Raw genomic sequence first — 24,713 nt, forward strand, 5'->3', positions numbered from 1 at the left:
GAGGGCTGTGGAACCGCATTAGGTGATTCAGCTCAGCCACTCTCCTCCAGGACAAGGGAAAACCAAGAGAGGGAAAACCACACACACACACACACACACATATGAAAGGTTTAAAACTTTATAGATAAAAATTTTGCTGAGAACCTGGAGTTTGGATCTCATAAGTCATCTCAACTCGTAGAGTTTGATGGCCACGGCTAAAAGCAAGAGAGATGAGATCTGACATTGTTGAGTCCGAGAGATAACAGCCACAGCAGTCCTGCTCCTCACGTGGGAGTCAGCATAGGCTCGTGAGCAAGCCCTGGCTCTGGAGTGCAAGCCGAACTCGGGTTCAATTCTTTAGTCAAGTTACCCAACCTTTCTCTGAGCTTCACTTTCTTCATCTGCAAAATGGGACAACTAACGTTGCCCTCTTCCTAGGGTTCCTGGGGGCCTTCGATGAGGTAATTGATGAAGGTGCTTGTCACTGAGCACTGCCTACCTCACCACCAGCACTCAATAAGGGGTTGTTCTTATTTTCACTTTTGACATTCATCTGCACAATGATCCCATGAACTCTCACCAAGAAATGGGAGCTCCCAAAGGGCAAGATTGGTTTCTTATTTCTTTGCAGCCCCAGCACCCAGCATTGTGGCACCCACTCAACGTGGGCTGAAGATGAAAAGGTAGCTGGTATCATCCCTATTTCCGAGATGATGACTGTCAGGCTCTGAGGAATAAGGCAACCCCAGTTTGTCTGCCTCCAGACCCTGTCTTTTCACAAAGCCGTGGCTATCCCGAGCTGCTTCATTTACAGAAATGGTTTGGAGGGACAGGCAAAGTCATCACAGGCATTCGTCTAAGGGCTGAAGGTCGCTGATTGTGTTCACATTACAGAACAGGTCCAGGAAGGTGCCAACTGGTGCCCTCTCATCATACAGAGACACCTACATTACCAGCCCTAGCCTTTGGAATTTTTTGGCTGGTGGTTTATGTATTCATTCATTCACTCATTTATTCATTCATTAAGGAATAATTGTAAACCTTGGCACAGAGGAGACAAAAAGTAACGAGACACAGGATCTGCCTTCCTGAGGCTTGCAACCTACCAACAGACAAGGAACTGTAAATAAATAATCCTGGTATAGAGCGATGCAGGTTTTAAAGGAGATTTGCCCAAGATCCTCCCGGGAGATGACAGAGCCAGAGGTCTTCGCTATTTTGGGAGCAAGAAGGAGGGTCAGAGAGAACTTCATCCAGAGGAAAGGCTGGAGCTGGGAGGGACTTCACTGGATGAACAAGAGGGAAAGAATGTTCCCAGCAGACAGAACAGAAGAAGGCCAACAAGAGACATGGCTGAGCAAGAAGCATTAAGACCACAAGTGACCGTGGATGGCAGGCATCTAGAGAAAGAATTGGGAACAGTGAGCCTGGAGAAGACAGCAGGAGCCATGCTGAGCAAGGCTTGGAGCAGTTTCTTTACCCTGATGACAACTGCGGACCATGGAAGAATCTCAGGCAGGGCATTAACATGATCAGATTTGCATTTTAGGAACAGAGTGAGCTTTCTGATCCACACATGAACTCATTAGACCAACTCAAATGAGTCTTGGCTCCATCTCTTTCCCCTCACTCTCAGTAGCCTTTGTCACTGGAGGCCCCTCCCCTTCTTTGTATTCTGGGACCAGCAGAAGCTCTCCTCCTCCCACCTCCCTGACTGCACATTCTCTGCTTTCTCAGTAAATCCTTTCTCCTGGGCTTTCCAAACATGCATGTCTCCCAAGTTTCTGCCAAAAGCCAACCGCCTTCATTTTCTCCTACCCCATCTCTTGGGGATCTCATCCACATCCAAAACTTCAACATTTAAGTACCTTGTTGATGAGCCCTGGACCCAAATCTCCAACAGGGTCTTATAGATAGATCACCACAATCGTGCTAAGTTGCCTAAATGTTATTGGCCAGCATTATACAGCCTTTCTATAAAACCATATTTCTAGTCCTATAAGAGAGTTAACTAAGTCCTATTTTATGTTAGGATTGCCACGTCTCAAAGTACCCAACAGAGAAGTAAAAAGTAGCATCCATAGTCACTATTTGACACATCAAATAGTTCTTAGACCTCCTTAGCAGGTGTTTACTGGGAGCGTACTCAATATTCAACCCTGAGCTTGGCACTGCAGAAAATACAAGAGCAGCCTTCCACATGTCCTTTCCTCAAAGCACTTCCCCTTCAGTGGGAACAGCAGAGAGGACAATGGGACATTGTGACCAAGAGTACAAGCTTTGGGCATGACGATCTTAGGTTTGCATCCTTGCTCCTTACAAGCAGGATCTTGGGGAAGTTATTACACCTCTCTCAGCCTCAGTTTCTCCATCTGTAAAATGGGGACCATAAACCATTCCTCCTAGACTTGTTGCAAGGATCCAATTCAATAAAGCCTTGAAGTACAGTATCTAGCATGTTATAAGGACTCGATCCATGTGGTTAAAAGAAAATCAGCACGCTGTGGAAGAAAGTTTGTTAGATCCTCAAAAAGTTACATTTTTAGAGTTACCAGTTACCATGTGACCTGGCAATTCTACACCTAAGCATATACCCAAGAGAGATAAAAACATTCTGCCTCCTTTGTTAGGAGGCTCAAGTTCTGGTGTAGCCCATTCCCTTGACTCCCATTCCCAACTGGATTCTCACGGGGCTTCTGCAGCTCTTCTTCCTCATCACCACCAACCACGTGAAGCCTCCCACTTCTGGGTCCCACCTACTACTCTGCTATTAGGCCTGCGATCTTTATCCTGTTTCATCCCTTGGACTCCACGTCCTGGACTGCCCAGAAGCCCTTACAGAGCTGACCCTCCGCAGCCCCACAGCTTCCTCTGCCCCATTCCTTCCATTCAGGCTCCTGTTTTCCTCCTGGTTGCAGCTGAGAATCCAGCATGCCTCCAATCCTTAACTAGGGAACTTATAAAAACATAAGGCCCAGGCTGCATCCCCAAACCAATTAAATCAGAGTTTCTTGGGAGTAGAACACAGGGATTCTATTCTAGGACCTAAGCACTCAAGAATGGCATTGCCCCCTCCCCAAGAAATTAAACTACCCAAGATCACCCATAGGGCTCAATCCACCGTGCAGATATTATAAGAAAAGGGCTGTGCTTACTAGACCAGAAAGAGATCCAGTGAGAAAAGCCTGAGTTTGGGTGACAGCCTTGGGATCAAACCTTGCCACTTACTAAGCTGTGTGGTCTTGCCCATGTCCTGTATCCTCACTGAAGCTCTGGATTCTTGCATTGGAAATGGAGATAGTAATGCTTATCTCACAACTGGTGAGCATAAGCAATAAATATTAACATCTAGCAGAGCACCTGGGCAATAGGAGGAGTCATCAAAAGCCCTTCTCCTTCCCTTCCTCCTGGAATTGGCAAAAAGTTTAAATCCAGTTGCAGACACCAAAACTGTACCTGCTACAAAAGGCTCCTTGGCCCTGGAAAGGGGTTAATTGTTTAGCTTAGATTTTTTAACATGTGTTCACTAGATTAGGGGCAATTCCGGAAATCCACTCCCAGATGATTAAAATAGGGTGGGAAAAACGGTGAGGCTGATTTGGCTGTGGCTTCCAGCCACTTGGTGGTAATTTGACTAGGTTAACACCAGCCGCAGCCACAGAGATCTGGCCCCGTGACAGGCTACAAAAGCTGGTAGGTGCGGAGGTTCTGGGTGTTGAACTCCTTGTCCAGTTCCTCTGTTTTCCAACCAGAGCAGAGAACCAGAAGGTTCTGATTCTGCTTGATCTTCCTGAGGAGCCTCCTGACCATCCAGTATTTCCTCTGCCATCCAACAAAATGGGAAGCAGACTCCTCTGAGAAGCCAGAAGCCAGAACCCACAAGGACGGAAAGTGAAGAATTCAGACTCTCCAAATGGTCCCAGTGCTGTCTCTGTATTTTGCCTTCCTCACGAACACCCCGTGGAATCCTGCAGCCCAAACAGAAACTCAAACCAAAACCCCTTTCCTTCGCACGTTCTATCTTTTCATCCTTTTCACAGCAGTTTGCAAATAATCCTACCGCAGTCCTTCTTCTAAGTAAGAGTAAAAGCACGGGCATCTTTATTGTCTTTTCCCCATCTCTTTTTCCCCAGTGCCCAGTGGAATATCTGATACATTCATCCAGTAAATATTTATGGTGCACCTGCTATGGGCCAGACACCATGCCTTGTGCCCCTGTGGGTACTGAGTGCCTGGCACACAGAAGACAATCCACCACATAATTGTTGAAGTGAATGAAAATTATTTAGAATTCACTCACACTAATGAACTCGTTTAGAGATAATACGTTAGCAAAATTCCTATGGGCCATGACATTCTTATTTGTCCTGAAGAAAATGTGTAATCCCATAGGGTAGGTCACACTTGTACCTTAAATCTTCACCATGAAAAGAATCTTAGAGCTCACTTAGTCCATTGGATCCCAAGTCTGGATCACCAGGTGAGTGTGAAGAATGGCTTGAGTTGAAAACTATTCATCTAGTCCAACCTTGCACTTAAAAAAACATGTCTCTGCTATGGCTCCCCATTGTCCTTTTGATAAAATACCCAGCTTCCCTATCACGGTCTGCAATGCCCTACATGATCTGGCCCTGCCTGCCCTCATCCCCTACTTCTCTGTCCCTCTCGTCACTGTGCCCAGCCACATTGGCTCTCTCCATTCTCAAGTGCACCAATCTGGGCCTTTGCTCTTGCTGGTGCCTCTGATCACTCAGAACTTGCTTCAAAGGTTGCCTCCTCAGAGATACCTTCTCTGACCATGCAATACAAAGTATAATCCACTCCACATACATGTACACACAAACACACACATGCAAACACAAACACATACACGCACACACACAGTTATTCTTTTACATACTCTTCTTTTATTGTGCTTAAGACACCCATCACTAGCTGCAACTATCTTTGTAACTATTTGTTCACTTCTTTCTTGACTGTCTCCACCACTAGAATGTAAACTTCACGGAAGCAGGCATCTTGTATGTCTTTTTCATCAGTATATCCATGTGCCTAGCACATAGAAGATGCTTAGTAAGTACCAGTTAAGTGAGTGAATCAATTAAGAAATCATTCCTTGAACTGGTGGGAGGGAATCCTTGAGCTCCTACTTGCACACTTCTAGTGATAGAAGGAAGTATCTTTCTCCTACTCAAGGGAATATCATTCCATTATCGGCCAGGTGAGATTGTCGGAAAATTTTTCCCTCTACCAAGCTGATACTTGCCTCCCTCTCACCTCCTGCCACTGGCCCTACTTTTACTCCCTGTAGCCGGTCTTTCTGCCAAGTGACAGTGATTCAAATATTTGAAGACTGTTAAGTTTCCTCGCAAACTTCTATTGTCCAGGTGAGTGGCTTCCAGGAGATGTCGTCAAGGAACACAGCGGTGTTTGCCTTTGATGACTGTGCCCATAAAATGTTTCAGCTTCCTGAATCTGTAAACGGCTTGTGTTTTTATTTTCCAGAACAGCTGCCGACACACTGCCAGGGTGGGGCCCGCACTTGCATTTCCCCATCTCCGAGCTGTCACTGGTAAGGTCCAAGTGTCCTCTTTCGAGTCCCAGAGAAATATGCTTCTGGCTGTATCAATTTCCATGAGAGGTTCTTGGGGGCTTCTAGGAGGAAAGAAAAAAGAGAGAGAGAGAGGTGTCAGGGAGGAGAGTTACTGCAGTAGCCCACTGCAGTGTGGGTGTAATGAAAGGAGTGTAGAATTTGTCTTCCTTCGAGTTCTACCTTTATCTCCTCCACCAGCCTTCCCCCATCATCCTTTCCAAAATAGCATGTACGCCCCACCAACCCCCCCATCCACCAGCACTCTCTATCCAGGTCCAATGCTCTGTTTTCTTTACAGCACATGGTCCTATTTACCTACGTAGTCACGTGTTTACTGCCTATTGCCCCAACTAGAGCATCAGTTCTGTGAGGACAGGCACTCGGCCTGTCTTGTGGAGCTTGGTATTGCCAGTGCTAGAATGGTGCCTGGCACAATGTTAATGTTTGCTAACCAATGAGAGAATGAATGAATGCTTGTGAGATCTTAGGCAAATCACCTAACATCTCTGAGCCACAGTGTCCTCTGCTGTAGATATGGGGAGGGAACGGTAATCCCCTCCTCACCAGGCCATTGTAAGGATCAACTCAGATGATATCTATGGAAGTGTGTCACCAGCAATAACTCCATCAGATGTTCATAGTTCTTACGTCATACACTTACACAGGGCTGGTCCTACAAGCAGAAAAAGTCAGTGGCTATCCCTTGAATATCTGAAGGACCCAACCGCCTCAAAAGTGTCTCCCCTATTGTTTCACCATCTGAAAATTCCGCCATTAGACATTCCTTTCACCAAGGCATCTTGTTTCCACTAAGACGGAAATGCTTTCCTCACTTTGAAGAAGGGAAGGTAGAGATAATGGAGAAGATAGCCTTCTTTCTCTTCATCTCAGCTACTTTCCTTTCAACCCCCAAGTCTTGCTAATTTTTACAACACTTCAGATGCATGAGCCTGGATTACTTTCACCACCAACTATTTTTAAAATGGAGAGATGGGCTTCACTATCATTGACCTATCTTTCCAGCCTGCCTTAGGACTTAGGAGGCATTTTCCATCTGGCCTCAGTTCTCTCGCAACACACATTCCATAGAAGGGGAAGCTCACTGTGCAAGTGTTTCCTGTCTCAGTCTTGCCAAAAGAAAACTGGACTCCGAAGATGAGACTTAAGACAAGACTTTGGCCCAGACAGTTCCAGCAGGATTATCACTGTCTGGAAGCAGAGGCGGGGTATCCCCTGTGCCTCTAGAAGTGACGGGAAGAGGTAAAAATGGGAGAAGCATTATACCAACTCCCCATGGTGACACCTACACAGCAGCCAACCCAAATGCCTGCTCTTCCCAATGCCCTCCCTCCCTCTCCTGCTTTCTGACCTTGGTGCAGTCTGTCCTTCAAAATCCAGTCACTTATTTAACAAGCAGAAGTTCAGCTCCTGCTCTGAGCTGGGAGTGTACACGACCACTGTCCTCCAAGACCTCGCTGCCAAGCAAGAAAAACAGAAGAAAATAGCAAGCAGAATGCAGAGTGACACATCTGCACTCATGGCACTGAGGGCCTCTGAAGAGGAAAATAGAGGGGATCATTTAATAAGGCCTGGGAATGCTCGTGAGAAGAAAGAGTAGGCTGAGTCTTAAAGAACCAGTGTGAGTGAACCCAGGACAAAAGGGACGATGGGCACTGCGATCCCAGGGAACAGAATATGGAAAATGAGAGTCAGGCATCCTCAGGGAAGTGAAGGAGATTGGTTTGGCTGGAGGGAACAGAGAGTGTGAAGCAATAGCCAAGAAGTGCATGGAAAAGCGAATGGGGTCAGATGATGAAAGCCTGGTAGGGCGTGCTGAGGGGGTTGGCCTTATATACTAAAAAGGGAGCCGCTGATGGAACTTAAAAGTGATCAGGGTTGCAGTTAGATAAATTACTGTGGCTTCATTTGGAGGATGGATTGTGGGCAAGGAGGATTGATAGAAGAGTGGAGAAAAAATAAGAAGCTATAGTAAAACCCACCTAAGTCATGGTGACACCTGAAATAAGGCAGTGGCAGCTGAGGGAATAGGAAGGAGCTTAGTTCACTGCGACCCTGGGCAAGGCAACATGCTTTCAACCCAGTCACTTTATCTGGAAAAAGAAGATAATAATACCCAGCTTGCCAGGTTATGAGGATTTGAACTACAAATGTCAAATGTCCAGTACAGAGTTAGGCACACAGTAGGTCCTCAACACACAATAGCTTTTATGTTTATCCATATGACTGAGGAAGAGAGAACGAAGATGCTGCATCTGCCAATCATCTGCATTAGCAATGCCAAATACAGTGGTTATGGGCTACCCAACCTTATATAAGACTAGGAACATCCTAACTCCTCCTCAGCAGCTGTGGACAACTTACAAATAATGTCATTGTGTAAGTAAGGAGAAAATCCAATAGGAACCTGAAGGATCAGCAGCTCATCGGTATTTGGTGGACGCCTTCTGCATGCCTAGCCCTGCACTAGAAACTGTGGACATTCAAAGAAGAACTCAGTGAAGTGTTGGATGCAGCTCTTCACCACCCAAAGTTTCCCAGCTGGTTGGAGAAACAAATTAGAAACCCATGAGACCATTGAAGAACAATACCTCTTTTCATTTCTTATCTTAGACTTCTTTACAGCTTTTGTCCCTAGTGACCTCACCCTCCTTCCTGAAACTCGCTTTGCCCTTAATTTCCAGGGCACCACTCTCTACACTGATGGACTTTTTTTTCCCCTCTCTTTTCCTGGTTCTTCTTCCATCTGTCTTTAACCGTTTGTGCTCCTCAGGGTTCTTCGGTCCTCTTGTCTTCTCAGTGCACACAGCTCCCTATCCACAGCTTTAAGTCCCCGGCTCCTTGGACCTCTGTACTGAGCTTAGAGCTGAACTGTTACCCCACCTTCCAGGCAACAACCCCTGGGTGCCCTACACACAAGCCAGAGAAAGCATCTCCCAGGCTGAACGCACTGTTCTTCCCTCAAACTTGCTTCTCCTTCAGGCCATACCCAAGTTCATGATTTTACTATCCACGTAGCTGCCCAGGTTCTTAGCCAAGTGGTAGACATCACAGTGATTTAAAAGCACAAGTGCTGGAACTGGGCTATGAGGATCCAAGTCCCAGTTCTCCTCCTGATTTGCTCTGTGACCTGCAAATTACTAAACAACTCTGTGCCTCAATTTCCTCACCTGTATAATGGGTGCTTTACCAGTACCTATCTTGTAAAGTTGTTGGGAGCATAAAATGAGTTAATATTTATATAAAGGGCATCAAAGAGTGTCGGCACACTGAAAGTGATATATGTAGGTTTGCAATTATTCTTAGATTCCTCCTTTTCCCTCAAGTCTCTACAAACGATTTGCCTTCAACTCCAAAAAATTCATCCCGTTTAGATTCTCATTTCCCCATTCCAGTTGCTGTTGTCTGCATTCCAACCTTCATGATCTATGGCAGAAGTTCTCAAAGCAGCTTCACCTCATTCCATAACCACCCAGTGAAGGTCCCCAGGGCTTGAGGCTCAGTTGTCATCTGGGTGGTGTTCATGAAGCTACTGCTAAGGCCTTCTAACTTTTCGATTCTCTGGTTCTAGAACACTGGCATCTAATCCAGGTCAGCTGGGTTAGTGTAAGGTCAGAAAATGTTGCCCCCTCCACGCTCACCCACCCCTAATATTCTACTCCCCTGTCGGTATTCCTCCTACTTTGCTTTCTTCCTTTCAGTCCTTCCTTGTTCGCTGGTCCCTTTCCACCTAAAGACAGGTGGGAAAAAGAAAGCGACCTGACCTTTTGACTCCCGCTTGCTAACCCCTAGGGTCCCCTCCTTCTGGATTGATAAGGGTAAGAACATTCGAACCACAGATAAGACCTCAGCTCCCCAGCTCCTGTCCTTCCACTCCCTCCAGCTCAGCTTTGAAGTTCCCAAAACCATGCCTCTGTAACCTGATTGTGTTATCTTCACAGCCAAGGTGAGAGGGCGTAAAATGACTTTATGGTTTCCTGGAAGCAGCCTTCCCCAGAACCACTATTTCTTATAAAGGGAGAGAAAGGAATGAGGCGTTGGCGGGGTGGGGTTGGGGGGTGATGATTTGGGAGGGAGGACCAGTGCTTGTTCAGCCATTAGAGTACTGTCCAGCACAGAGTAGGTGCCCCATGTGGGGCTAGGGATTGTAAAGGAGAGGCACATAGCAGGTACTCAATTCCAGCTTAGAGCAGTAGTTCTCAACCAGAGGTAGTCTTGCTCTCATCTTGCCCATCCCATGGCAAAGTCTAGAGACATTTCTGATTGTTACAACTTGGGGGATGGGCACTATTGGCACCTGGTGGGTAGAAACCAGAGGATTTTCCTGTACTTCCTACAATGTACAGAACAGCGCCCCTCCAGAACAAAGACTTATCTGGCCCAAATGTCAATAGTACTGAGGTTCAGAAACTCTGTTGTGGAGAATGGAAGGAAAAAGGAAGGGAAAGAGAGACAGATCCTTCTCTAACATACAGGGCAGGGTGCCATAGCATTTTTGTTCTGCTGCTGTCCAATCTTCAAGCATCTGCACTCCCAAAAGCTCTCAAATCCCACTCTGATTCTAAAGAGGGTACAGGCAAAGTAAGATCTATGCATTTCCCATTCCGCAAGAGCTGACACCCTGATGTGGGAGAGGACACACATTCGTGGTGCCCAGAGAACTTATTCCTTCTTAGCTCTGCTCCTGGTAACTGGTCACATTTGGGCAAATTGCCTCAGTTGGTTTTTCTGTAAAAGGAAGGAGAGGAGCTCAGGGGACGCCGAGCTCTCTAGTCCAGAGGCAGAGGGAGTGCAGCTGGCAGGGAGAGCTGGAGAAATTAAAGGGGGTCGGGCAGAGGAGCTGGAGAGCATGAAAGGCCTGGAGGAAAAGAGGCTCCTGAACTGGACCCAGGAAAGGAAAAGGTGAGCATGATGTGACAAATTGAGAAAGGAAAGAGGGTTTTAAATAGAGAGAACCACGCGAGCAAAGTTTTGGCGTGGAAATGAAACGTGTGCCTGTCACATCACAGTTGCTCACAGATGCTGGCTCTTCCCCCTTAAGAAAAGCAAGACAGGAGATGAAGCTTAATAGACTGGGACCCGAGTCAGGTCACCTGACTGCCGCCATAGTTACAGAGAGCGGCATACAGGCCTTTAGTAACACTTGAGGATGGGAGGGCTGGGCCAGACCTCCAAGACCACCTACTTCAGTGACTCGCCAAATTGCCAGGTATGAGAACTCCTTTCAACATAATTTCTTCATAATTTTACCCTTATTTATATTGCCAGTTAATTGCCACATTATGGCCAAAAAAATTTTTAATCCTATAAAGTATAACAAATTTGTGTTTTAGTCATGACAGTGTTCATGTACTTTTTTCTTTCTTTCTTTGAGTAGACTTTATTTTTTGCAGCAGTTTTAGATTCACAGAAAAATTAAGAGGAAGGTAGAGAGATTTCCCATATACTCCCTGCCCCTACAGAGGCATAGCCTCCCCCATTATCAACATCTCCCGCCAGACTGGGACATTTGTTACCATTCATGAAACTACATTGACACATCGTAATCACCCAAAATCCATAGTTTATACTAGGACACGCTCTTGGTGTTGTATATTCTATGGGTTTGAACAAATGTATAAGGACATGTATCCATCATTACAGTGTCATACAGAGCAGTTTCACTGCCCTAAAAATCCTCTGGGCTCCACCTATTTATCTCTCCCTCCGCTCCCCTCAACCCCTGGAAACCAGTGATCCTTTGACTGTCTCCATAGTTTTGCCTTTTCCAGAATGTCATATAGCTGGAACCATACAGCATGTCGCCTTTTCAAGTTGGCTTCTTCCACTTAATAATATGCATTTAAAGTCCCTCCATGTCTCTTCATGACTTGATAGATCATTTCTGTTTAGTACTGAAAAATACTCCGTTGTCTGGATGTACCACAGTTTATCTATCCATTCACCTGCTGAAGGCCATCTTGGATGCTTCTAGTTTGAAGAATCATGAATAAAGCTGTTAATATCAAGGGTAGCTAGGAAAAAGAATCATGCTGCAAATCGTTCAGACCAGGCTTTGAGAGGGAAAGTGACATCTAGACACCCACAGTCCTTTACTGACAGGCTCCAACATCTCTGAGCCTCAGTTTCTCCATCTGTAAAATGGTAATTTTTCTTAAAGTGTCTACTTTATAGGAGGACTGAGATAACATTTGTACATCTCTCAGCCCAGTGCTGGCAACATAGTGAGCATATAATACAAGTAAACTACTGATATTAACAGGCAAAAGGATCTGGGGCTATCCCAATGGAGATTTATGTTGAAACTCTGAGATGAGTGGATCACAGGGCCTTCCCCCATTAAATGACACCAAGAGTAAAAGCAGGTGCTTGTGTTTTCATGTGGGTGCTTGTCCACTGGCACACGACCTCCCTTCTTTCAACCTCCACACAAAGGCCTCAAAGAGAAAATATATCCTTTTGTTCAGAGGCTGACCTACCTTTTCTTTTGCTTATTGAACAGTCCTTAATCGAGAGTGTGCTGCTGGTCCGTCAGAACCCCACTTGTCTCTGGGACGGTTACAGTGGTCAGGAGACCTGAGCCTCTGTAACTGCTGCTCTCAGCCCAGGCCCCTCTAAGACCAACCTCTCAGCACCAGCATCTGCAGGCAGGCCTACAAGGAGACTATGATTTAGCCTGAAGCTTCTACACCATTGACTTTTGCCATTGTTTGTGTTTTAAATTCACAATATTTTTCAAGAGCTGAAAAAAAAAACAACCTCCTTCTGTTGATGCAGCAGTGCGTCTTTCAAGGCCTGCACTAATGGAGCACTCGAAGCCTCTTCATCAGATGAAGGCTGCCCCCTTTCCGCCTGAGGTTCTTATATCCATAGAGAAGTCTTTTGTGTATTCTAAATGGCTATGAAGGTCATACAGAATCAATGGGTCACTCATAAAGCCTCTGGGTTTCCTTTGTCTTGGCAGTAAGACCTCTTGAGATGATGTGAGTTTCACCTAAAGATTTCAGTCACTGGTCTAGCCAAAGGCTTGAGACCCAGCCAACACCTAGTGGTTGGACCCTGGAAAGCCAGTGGGCAGACTTCCTAATGGCAATTAACACTTACAGCTCTGTGCAAAATGAGGTCACGACCCCAGGAGAATAAGAACCAAGCTCTTCTATTCAGAGGAGGTTGAGGGACACTGTCAGCATATCCCCTGAAGAAAGTTTAAGAACAATGAAGTGAGGCTTGGGAAAGGAGCATAGAATTCCAGACTTCTCTGCATGCAACTCTACATGAAAGGAAAGATAGCTGCAAATTCAGAAAACCTTCCAGGCATGGTGATTAACAAACGCTATCTTTAGGGTTTCAGTGGCCTTGGTTGTCTTTGAAGTTTCTCCTTCACCTCCAGGGTCAAGTCTAAATTCCTCAGCTTGGGTTTCAAAATCCTTCAGAATCTGACCCAAATCTAGGGAACATATTGTGATGGCAAAAGTTAGAACACGAGATTACAGCACACAAAGGGGAGGAGCCACATCTGAGGCCTAAGCCTGGTATTTGGGAGTTCTGAATGCTCAGGCAAACATCATGTTGCAACCCTGTAAGGTAGCTCTCACACTTATTTGATAGAGCAGGGGGCAGAGACGCAGGGTGATTAAGTGATTTACGTGACAGTAAAAGGCAGAGCTGGGACTAGAACAGGAGTCTGCTTCCTGAACCCTGGTGGAATTCTGCTCCGCTTCTGCCCACACCTGCCTCATCCGTCCTCAGTACATCCTAAAACACACTCTATAAAGCTCTTTTTATGGCTTTTGCACTTTGGAAAGTCTCTGCTAATTAAAGTCACTAGCTTCCCTTACTCTGTGCTTAGATGTTGTGTCCCTCTTTACACTCACCTGCTGTCCATGTTTTGCTCATTAAATTCCTTTCTCAGAGACTGTGCAGAAGAATGAATTTCCTTTAGATGGTCTTTCCCTTTGTCCGCCCATGAAAATGTTCACTTATTCTGTCAGTTTCACTGTGTATTTTGTCCACTTTCTGACCAAAAACCCAACTTCTGCATGCAGAAGCCAGGAAATTTTCATCTATTAATTACATATCTGCTAGACAAAGCTAAAAAAAGATTTTATTATAGAAAATCTTTTTATAAAGTTTATATAATTTATAAAATTTATAGATAAATTATATGTATATAAAAACAAATATATAAATATATATAAAATATAAATATATAAATATAAAATGAATATAAAATACTTATATTATATTTTATATTTATAATATATAGTCTAATATATATTATATGATATGATATATTAAATTATATATTATTATATGTTATATTATATTAATTTATATTATATATTTACAATTTATATTTATATTTTATATATAATATTTATACTTTATAATATATATTATATTATATATGTATAAAATATATATATTATAATATATAATAAAATATAAAATATATAAAAATATACAAAAAATAAAAACACATATTTATAAATTATAAAAATTATAAAACTTTATATTTATTTATAAATATAAATTTTATATTTATATATTATATTATACCTATATTTATGAAAATTTATTTATATAATCACATTTATATTTATATATAAAATATATACAATATAAAATATATCTAAATAAATAAATATAAATAAAATATATATGAATATATATAAAATACATATAAATATATGATTTATAATTATAAAATACATAAATCGTATAAATCTTTATAAAACATATTTTATTATATATCTAGATATATATATTTATATTATAAAATACTATATATTATTATATATTATATATTATATATGCTATATATATTTAATACATATTTAATTTATATAAAATATAACAATATATATTTAGTAATATGTTTAATAACATAATAATCATTAAATATATTAAGAATATTATAAATGAATATTATATATTAAATATTATATATTATAAATATAATATACATTATAAATAAATTGATTAGTTAAAATATATTTAATAATGTATTTAATAACATAATAATTATTAATATATTAATTATATATAATTAATATCTAATTAATTAATATCTAATTATATATAATTAATATATAATCTATTAATATAATTATGTTAATATTATATATGATTATTACTTGTATATCATATATAATACATATATAATAGAATGTATATTATAATATATAAAATATATATATAATTAGATATATAACATATAATCATATATATTAAAATATACAATATATAATATCTATTAATAATATAATGTGAATATATTAGAATACATTATATATAAATATATTAATATATTTAATAATATAATTATTAAATATATTAAATATTAATTCATTATAAATAAATATTATATATTGCAATATATTATATATGTTGTATATTATAAATAAATATATTAAATAATATATTTAATAATACAATAATTATATATAATATATAAAATAATATTTATATTATTATATTATTTATATTATTATATATTATATTAATATATATTTAATAATGATATAGTAATATATAATATAACCTATTATATATAATAATATATTATTATACATGTGTGTGAACATATATATATATATGTATGCAGAGAGAGTACTAAAGTCACAATAAATCTACCATAAGACTTTCAACATAGCCCTGACTTAAAGGGCGACCCTAACACTCATTTGGAGGACCCTTGAGACTTCAGTCAACAGAAGGGGAAAGATGGGGAGCAATTCTCTCTCTCCATTCTCCAAAACAGGCAAGTTGGAGACAGAGGTGCAGAGTAGAGATTTGGGAATGAATGGGGGAAAAATGTAATAACAAGGGGAACAAACTCAGATTTTCTCCTTTTCTTCCTCAAAGACTTCTCCGTTTGGGTAATTCTATCTTGCTGCTTAACAAACAGCCCCCAAATCTCAATACCTTAACATAGAGAAGTTTACTTTGTCTCTAACGTAACAATTCAACGCAAGGACTCAGAAGGTAGCTGTTGACACTGCGATTCAGGGACCCAGCCTCTCTCCATCACGTGGCTCCACAACTCTTGCCGGCCACTAGCACCTTGAAGATCTCTGTGTCCAGCATGAAGTGGAGACAGGGAGAATGTGGAGGATTGCACAGGAGGTTTTCATGGGCAAGGCCTGGGGGTGGCACACATCACTTGTGCTTATATTACATTGGCTACAACCAGGCACCTCGTCACACCCAACTTCCCAGAGACTTGCAAACTAGAGTGTGCTCCAAAGGAAGAGGAAACACATTGTCATGAGCATATAGCAGGTTCTGCCACAGGGGCTTAGTGTCCTGCACAGGGTCCTTGAGTTTCAGAGTGGTTCACTGAGAACCTGCCAAATACTCTGCACGACCTTGAGGGGAGGACAGGCTGGTCCAGCCAGGATTCTGGGCAGTAGATCAAGGTCAAGGTTAGATTCCGTATGCTGGAGCTAGGATCCAGAGGAACAGCCAAGCCAAAGGCTGCTGGATTGGGGAAAGCCGAGGTTAGAATCCCCAGCAAACAAGAACCCAGAGGCGGGATTTGAAGTTGAGTTGCAAAACCAGCAAGTTTAAAAAGAAACAAAAGAAAAGTTGGGAGAAGAAATAAGAGCACTTCAGAAAGGGAAAGAAAAGGAAGATGCAAGCACAACTGGCCCAAACCCTAGGAGGAGTTCCTGGGAGATCATTAGAGGCTAGTGGCTGTATAGTGTGCACACGGGTCAAATGGGCTCAAAAATCTAGGAACAAGAACTCTCCAGAAGAGTGAGAAGAGGAGCTTACCATTGACTGTTATGGGCTGAATTGTGTCTTCCCTCACAATCGTATGTTGACTTCCTAAGCCGCAGTACCTCAACATGACCTATTTGGAAATAAGGCCATTGCATACGTAATTAGTTAATTTAAGATGAGGTCATACTGGAGTAGGGTGGACCCCTAGTGTGAGACAATTACTGTCCCTAAAAAATAGGGAAATTTGGACACAGGCACACACGCAAAAAGAATGCCATGTAAAGACGAAGGCAGAGATAGGGTGATGCTTCTACAAGCCAAGAAACGCTGATGATTGCTAGCAAATCACCGGAAGCTAGGGGAGAGGCGTGGAAGGGATTCTCCCTCACAACCCTCAGAAGGAATCAAGCCTGCTGACACCTTGATCTTGAACTTCTAGCCTGAAGACCTGTGAGACAATAATTTTCTGTTATTTAAGCCAGCAAGTTTGTGGTCCTTTGTCCCAGTAGCCCTAGCAAGCAAATACCATATGAGGCTGCAGAGGCAGCATCAAAAGGAACAGCGAAGAGGAGGGGAGATCAGCCCAGGGAGTACGCCACCTCTAACCATCCTGGATAGGTGGGGGACAAGAAGAATGGGAGGAAAGAGACCAAACCAGCGCTACATACAGCCATTGACTGTGTTTGTAAAGTGTACTTTATCTTCTACAAATTCAGTTTCATAATAAACTGTGCTAACTGGATTTGCACAGCAGGGAGGGTCTGGGGAAAAGAACACAGCTGATTCTGTGACATAATAGACCCAGGTGTAACCCTACGGAAGGGAAAATGGTATCTTCATACAAGTTAGCATCTGGGCCTCTGAGTAAGTGATAGTTAGCAAGAGGACACAGAACAGATGTAAAAGTAGGCCTGAGTGAGTGCCGGGGATGTTCAGAGGAGAGAGAGCTGGCTGTGGCCAGGGCTGGAGGAAATGAGAATTGACCTGCGCCTTGAAGGTTAACTGCATTTCAGGAATGCAGAGAATAGAGAGATTAAGTTCTAGGCAGCCTAAATAGTGGTGCACACTGCTCTTCAGTACTCCCATCACAACTGGTACAGTTTCCTCCTCCCTCTCTATTGTAACTATAACCCATATGCTGAAGAAGCTGGATTCACCGGGTGTAAGCAGAAAGCAACTTCACTATGCTCCCATTGTCCCTTTATAATGTATTCACTTGGGGAAGGTGATTTCCTACTCTAGGAGGAAAACTTATACAATCCAATGAGGTTTCTGATCAATCTTAGTTCATAAAAGTCGATGTCCTTTTATAACACCATAATCTGAAGGGAACGCCCCTTCATGAAACAATGCTCTCTCCGAACTTGATTTCAAGTTAAATGTTTTCTCCTTCCCTGGGTAAGGCTTACGCTAGACGAGAAGTCTGGTACTGGGGCTTCTCTTTCATCAGCTGGCTAAGTGGTTTCTGCCCCCCTGGAGTGAGAGAATGGGGAGGAATGAAGCCAAGGGGTGTATAAAAGTTCTTGCTGTCTGGTATTGCTGTAGGGTGGCTTTATGCTCTCTGATCATGGCAGGTGTTTAAAGCTGACTTGTTTTCTTAAGGGATGCTTTTGTGAGTCTTTTGGAGACCCCACCCCAATTGCTGGGGATCTCTGTGCCACAGCTCCCTTGATGTGGAGAATGCATACTTCAGTTTCAGGTAATGGTTTCTTCCCTCCCCATCTCCTGGGAATGCGGCCATAGCTCCAGCTGCGGTCTGTGCTCAGCTCTAGGCAGCCCCCTGGAACAGAGTCAGTTACAATCCCCCACCAGCTTTCTTGTGCATATATCCATGTCTGGTCCACGGAAATAGTCAGACATCCTTATCCCTGACAAACTCCCAGAGGACAGGCTGCCCAGTGCAGCCAGCTTTCCTTTGGATCATCCATCAGCAGATGACCAGCCCATTTCTCACCCCTCACATGTCCCGGATGGAAGTCCGACTTAGGTCCAACACAACCTCCAACTTCCAGAGGTACATGCCACGCTCTCCAAGTGGTCCTGCTGGAGCCCCTCTCTGCAGACGTAAGGTGAGGGAAAGTACCTGGTCCTTATCCCTTCCAAGTGTCACAGAGTCCAGCAAACAAGCTGCTGCTGCCAAGAAGTCCTCTTCCCATCAAATCATCTCTTTTCCTAACACTTTCATATCCTGATGTAGGTGAGGGGCTTAAGAGGTAGCTAACTGACTCTTGGCCACCAAATTTTCACAAATTCTTCTGAGTGGTCCATCTTATAACACATTATGGTGTGTGATAATCTGTTGCCTTAGAATCTCAGCCAAAAGTTCCATATTAATGTCCTTTTATAGAACTCTTCACTGTTCTGTAACTTCCCCACAGGCAAAATCCTGATTTTCCCATCTTTGTAGCCCAGCCCCAGACACAGTGTTCAAGAGTTGGTTGAATGAATGAACAAATGAATGGATGGGTGTTAGAGAAATGTACAAAGCATGTCCCTCAAACATTGAGACATCAACCTTGCTTGAGTAGAGAGTTTGTTTAGAGAAGGATCAGAAACTAAGTTAGAAAGAAAGGCTTAGAAATATTTGGAGAAGAGAAAATTATAGATTAGAGACTGAGGAGAAGAGTTGAGAAAGCATGGGCATCAGAAACAGATGAATCCAGGTGAACACTTAGCTCTGCTGCTAAGGTTAACTGCGGACCAGAGGCAAGTTACTTAACGTCCCTGGCTCTCAGCATTCTCATTGTAAAATAAATACCATCATTCCTATCTGGTAAGGTTGATATGAAGTTTGGTGGAAACAACGGATACAAAGCACCTGCTGAAAGACTTATCACACAGTGCATGATGGACATATGGTCATAATAACAAATTTAAAGCCATCTTTGAGTGCATCCAATGGGCCAGAGACTGTCAATGCTTTATAGGCATTATTTTATTTAATCTTTGTACAAAGCCCATGAGACAGGGAGCAAGTTAGCCTGATTTTAACACAAGGACGACCTGGGATTTGGAGCCACATCTCTCTTTCTGAAGAGCCTGCTGTCTGTTAGCCTGACATCTTCATGCATCTTTAATGAAGGATTAGTGCAATGTCTCCCATTTAGAGACTCTAGGAAACAAATGAGAAATAGTGCCAGATCTCAAGGAGCAAACACACTTCAGCCTGATGCTAAAAGCAATTATGAATTCTCTTTCCTTGATTAAAAAGAAATCAGTGATGTTGGGGCCAAAATATTTGTTGAAAATCTCTAAGGAAATGGAAAAATGTTAGCATGATTGGACCACGCTCTGTGGATAGTGGCCCGTGGAGAGGATCAGATGAGATGATGTGTGAAAATGCTTGGAAGCTCGTGAAGTGCTTTGCAAAGGGGAAGCAGTAGGTTTCCAAAGGACTTGTGAGAGTCAGATCACTCTTCTGCAGGCTTGAGTCCACCTCTCCCGTCAAGGTGTTCTTCTCACTAAAAGTAGAACAAGTATGCTAAGGAGGGAATTAAAAGCCAAGAGAGGTGAGGATATTGTGGGAGAGCACCCCATAAACTTTGCAAATCCCAAAGAAATAACCATCATTGACGTGGCAATGCAAACAGAGGGAGACTGGGATCCGCTTTGGGGTTACTCAAGTCCGTTTCATCTGACACTGGGACCAAAAGCAAAGGTGACTTAGACATTAAACTCTAACAAAATTCCAGAATCTATTATTAGGAAGCAGATTGTTGACACTTAAGAATATAGATGACGAGCATCAGGCCATCCAGATCTAATTCATGAGGCCAGGATGGACGAGCAAACACAAGGGTTGCACCCCTCTGGGGCAGGCTAAAGAACAGTTACCAGAGGTCTAGTGGAGCAAGTGGGGCAGGTGGTAACCTCAAACCCTTCCACCGGAGCCTCAGAGCTTTAAATAGACCCATAGCATATTTAGCTAATAACAACAAAGATGACAATAATAACAACAACAATAATATAAGCTGTGTGGGTGCACTCATGCCAGGCACTGTCAGGGCACTTTTTCCATAATCATAACAATCAATCCTTATCACAACCAGGCAGAGTAGATATTTTAATCACCAGTATAATAAAGATATGGCAAACAAGACACAGAAGCATTAAATGACTTGTCCAAGGTCACATAGCTAGCAGTGGTAGAACCCGAATTTGAATTCAGGTCTATCCAATTCCTAAGTCCATGTTCATAAATTATTCTGCTATATTACACATATTCAAAGGTTGAGAGGTAAACTGGAGACCAAGATGAAGATATGAATAGAGTGGTGTGAGCAGCAAGCAAAAAGGGGAAAAGATATTGGGCTCTGGAATTAGAGAGTCCAAACTCTATTCCCTGTTAGCTAAGAGACCTTGAGTAAATTACTTCATGTCCTTGTCTCTCAGTTTTCTCATCCATAAAATGAGGATAATAATAGTTACTACTTCCTAGGGTTGCTGTAAGGAATCCACGAGTTAATAATGTGCAAAGCACATAGAATGGTATCTGGCCCATGGGAAGTGCTATTTTAGCTACTGTGGTTGTTAAGGTAGGTGGGGTAGGCTGTGTGTTTGAGACTTCCTTTCCAAGTGCCAAGATCAGATGGTCTCACTAGAAGCTTCTTCAAGGAGCCACAGTGAACTAGAAGAAGCTAATATTGGTTTGCCTATAATAAAGCTTGGCAAATACATGGATTTCCCTTTCTTTATAGGGTTTCAAACTGGGACTGTTCCAAGCATAGTAGATGGTGTTATCAACAAAGCTTTTCAGGTCTCCTTTGATATTCCGGTGTCAATAAGAAGCAGTGTGATTTGAACAGGTGCTGTAGGTGGTGGATTCACAGTAGGTTGAAGGATGTACCTGCAGAGGGCCATCAATGGATCCATGTGGTCTTTGTCTACTGGCCTGGCCTGGGCTTTAACTTAGCTATCACTTTTCTTACTAATCCAGAAGAAGATAAAGAAGGCATGCTTGTCCAGTAGGCAGATAACCCAAAACTAGGAGAGAAAGAAAACATATGGGACAATTGACAAATATACAAAATGGCATAACTTTCCAAAAGCAGGAAGGACGGACAAACTTACATAACAGAACATTCAGGAATCAGTGTGAAGTTCTGCCCACAGATTTTAAAAGATGAGGCTGAGCGGGGTCTGGCTGAAAGGTCTTAACAGCAATTTTTGTTGAGAAGGAAAAGGAGGGAAAAAAAGAGAGGAAGAAAAGGAGGAAGAAGAGAGGGAAAATTAGAGAAGTTTAAGTACATGCCCAATGCAAGTCAACTGTGTGAGGCAGAAGCTCCAAAACTAAACAAATGCTAATAATATTTATTAGATACACAAGCCCTTCCCAAGGGGGACAGAGAGACCTGAGCTCTGAAGCAATCAGATCAGGGCTGAAGTGCTATATTCACTCTGGGGAGCGATTACATGGAGGAAAACAGTACCAAACTCAGGTGCATTCATGTGCAGGAAGGGGATCTCAAAACCATATCACACCTGGAGCAGATGATGAGATGAGAGGTGTTTTCCTGCAGAACTGAATCCAAAAGGGACCAGGCCAGCCATCTTCAATATTTGAAGGGTTGTCATGAGGACAAGGGATCCAAGTATGCTTTGTGGCCCTGATGCAGAGTTAAGATCATAAAAGAGAAGGGACAGGGCAGCAGATTTCAACGCAAAATACAATAAAGGAGCAGAGCTGTGAAACAAGGGTAAGTGATGGGCTTCTTGGTGGTGGTGAAATATTTGGAGATTTGAGGGCTCTGCTGGTCCATCATAGAGACTTATACTAGGTCACCTCTCAGATTGCTTCCAAATCTAAGACTCCATCATCCTTTGACATGGTGGCATGGGCTCTTCCCAACAGGCAACAACAATAACTAGTGGAATTTGCAAAGCTCTTGCAGTTTACAGGTCTCTTTCATATACATTATCTAAAAGAACGCTGCAAACTTGGACTATGGCAAAGAGGAATCTTTTCGTTGACTGACTTCTTTACTTATTCAACAGATGCCTTTGTATGCCTGCTATGTTCCAGTCATTGGTCTAGCTGCAGAGGATACAGTTGTTTAAAAATAAAGCAATCTCTGCTTCAGGGGGTTTATAATATAGTGGCTGGAGATAGGCAATAAATACATGTATCAGGTTCTGTTAACCTCTGTGAAAAAAATAAAGACATGAAAAGATATAAAGGAAACTTAAATGCATATTACTAAGTGAAGAAGACAGTCTGAAAAGGCTATATACTATATGATTCCAACTATATGAAATTCTGGAAAAGGCAAAACTGTGGAGACAGTAAAAAGATCAGTGGTTGCCAGGGGATAGGGGGAGGGATGAAGAAGTGGAGGACAAAGGATTTTTAGGGCAATGAAACTACTCTGTATGATACTATAATGGTGAATACATGTCATTATACATTTGTCCAGACTCACAAAATGTGCATCATTCTATGAGTTAATCCTAATGTAAACTATGGACTTTGGGTGATAATGATGGGTCAATGTAGGTTCATCAACTATAATAAATATACTACTCTGATGGGGGATGTTGATATTGGGGGAGGCTATGCATGAATGGGAAATCTCTATATCTTCCTCTTAATTTTGCTATAAACTTAAAACTGCTCTAAAATAAATAGATGATAAGTAGATAGATATACATAGATAGACAGAGCAAGGAAAGGGGACTGAGCATGACAGAGAAGAAAGTTCTTTCAGGTGGGTACTCATGGGAGGTCTCCTTGACAGAGTGAAATTTGAACATAGATTGAAATGAAATCTAAGGGAATAACATTCCAGAAAGAGGGAACAGTAAATGCCAGGCCCTGAGGAACAGCAAGGGGACCAATGTGCTGGAGAAGAGTGAGAGCAGGAAAGAACCATGAGAACAGACCTTCGGTTGGGAGTCAGGGGCGTGTGTCATCCTTGCAAACCACTAGAAGAACTTTGGATTTTACCCTGAGTGAGACAAGAAGCCACTGGAGGATTTTGAGCTAGGGAGTGTGATAATCTAATGTATATTTTTAAAATATCACCCAGAGAACAGGCCACCAAGGGACACAAATGGAAGCAGAGGAAGGAAGCCACTGCAATAGAGGAGGGTGGCTTAGAACAGTGATAACAATGGAAGTGGTGAGAAGTGGTCTGTTTCTTCACATATTTTGAGGGTAGATCCACCAGAATTTGTTAAGGGATCTGATGAAGAGAGGAGAGAAGTCAGGGACGACTCTAGATCTCCAGGTTGATCAATGGAAGAAGGGGATAGTCATTCACTAAGAAAGGGAGACTGGGGTAGGAGAAGTCTTGAGAGAGACCAGGACTTCAGTATTGATCATCTTATGTTTGTGATGCTTATTAGGCTGGGTATGAGAGTGTGAAGTTCAGAGGAGAGATCCAGGTTTGAGATAACAATTTGGGACTCATTAGCATACACACTTAAAAATGTTCAGCTGTTTAGAGGCTGAGAACAAAGACAAGGACAGAATTCTGCTGGGGCCCTCCAACATTTAAAGACATAAAAGGCAAGGAGGACTTACCAAGCAAGACAGAGAGCAGCTGAGGAGCTGGAGGAGGACCAAAGGAGAGGAAGGAAGGGAAGGAAAGAGAAGAAATCATTCCGCGAAGAGAGGACCATCAACTGTGTCAGATGATGCACAGGTGAACAAGTGAGGCCACTTGAAGATGGAGGATGAGGCTGAGGCTGAGGATGCTAAATTGATGGTTGGATTTAGCGTTGTAGAAGCAACTGGTGATCTTGACAGAAGCTCGTTTTACTGGAGTCGTGTAGACCAAGGCCTGCTTGAAAGAGTTGAGAGGGAGTGGGAAGAGAGGAAATGGTGACAGCAAGTCTAGATAATTCTTCTGAGAATTTTTCTATAAAGGTTTGTAGAGAAATGGGGTGGTGGCTGGTGGGCATCCAAAGGCAGGGGCAAACCAATTTCTTTTATGCTATTTTCCAAAGACAATAGTTGTAGAGAAGAAACATTAATTTCTGAGGGCTAGAAATGATCTACTGATTGATCCATGCTGACTATTTAATTACCTAGGGGTCTATATTAATGAGATGCTGCCTTGGACGTGGCACAGTGGACCACCCATGGTTACAAAGGCCAAAGAGGCCATGTTGAAAGCATCCCATGCTGCGGTGGGTGCAACACCAATTATCTACGACATTCCCAAAAAGGAAGGCAGAGCCACAATTTTTTATAACGGAGCAAATATATAGGACAGGGAAAATATCAAAATTAAAATTCTGGAAATCTTAAGAAATCATTATTTACAAAGAAACTTTCTCAATCTCCAGTCCTAAACTGAAGAAAGGCCGGAGTCATTGAATTTAAAAACTTCATTTAAATTTAAATCCGTTAACTCATTTAAGCCACACAACAGTTTTGTTAGCGCATAAC

At 42.5% G+C, this 24,713-nt stretch overlaps 1 long non-coding RNA gene across 2 annotated transcripts in view; it reads right to left on the minus strand.

Moving 5' to 3' along the window:
• Nucleotides 1-4,059: 4,059 nt before the first annotated feature.
• The window catches only part of LOC139085129 (uncharacterized), an 80,068-nt gene continuing 59,414 nt past the window's right edge, over nucleotides 4,060-24,713 (minus strand). For both annotated transcript variants that reach the window (XR_011543194.1, XR_011543192.1), the window contains one exon: nucleotides 4,060-5,637. This is a non-coding gene — a long non-coding RNA (uncharacterized lncRNA). The remainder of the gene's footprint in view (nucleotides 5,638-24,713) is intronic.

Source organism: Equus przewalskii, chromosome 8, assembly GCF_037783145.1.
Source record: "Equus przewalskii isolate Varuska chromosome 8, EquPr2, whole genome shotgun sequence".
NCBI classification, from domain to species: Eukaryota; Metazoa; Chordata; class Mammalia; order Perissodactyla; family Equidae; genus Equus; species Equus przewalskii.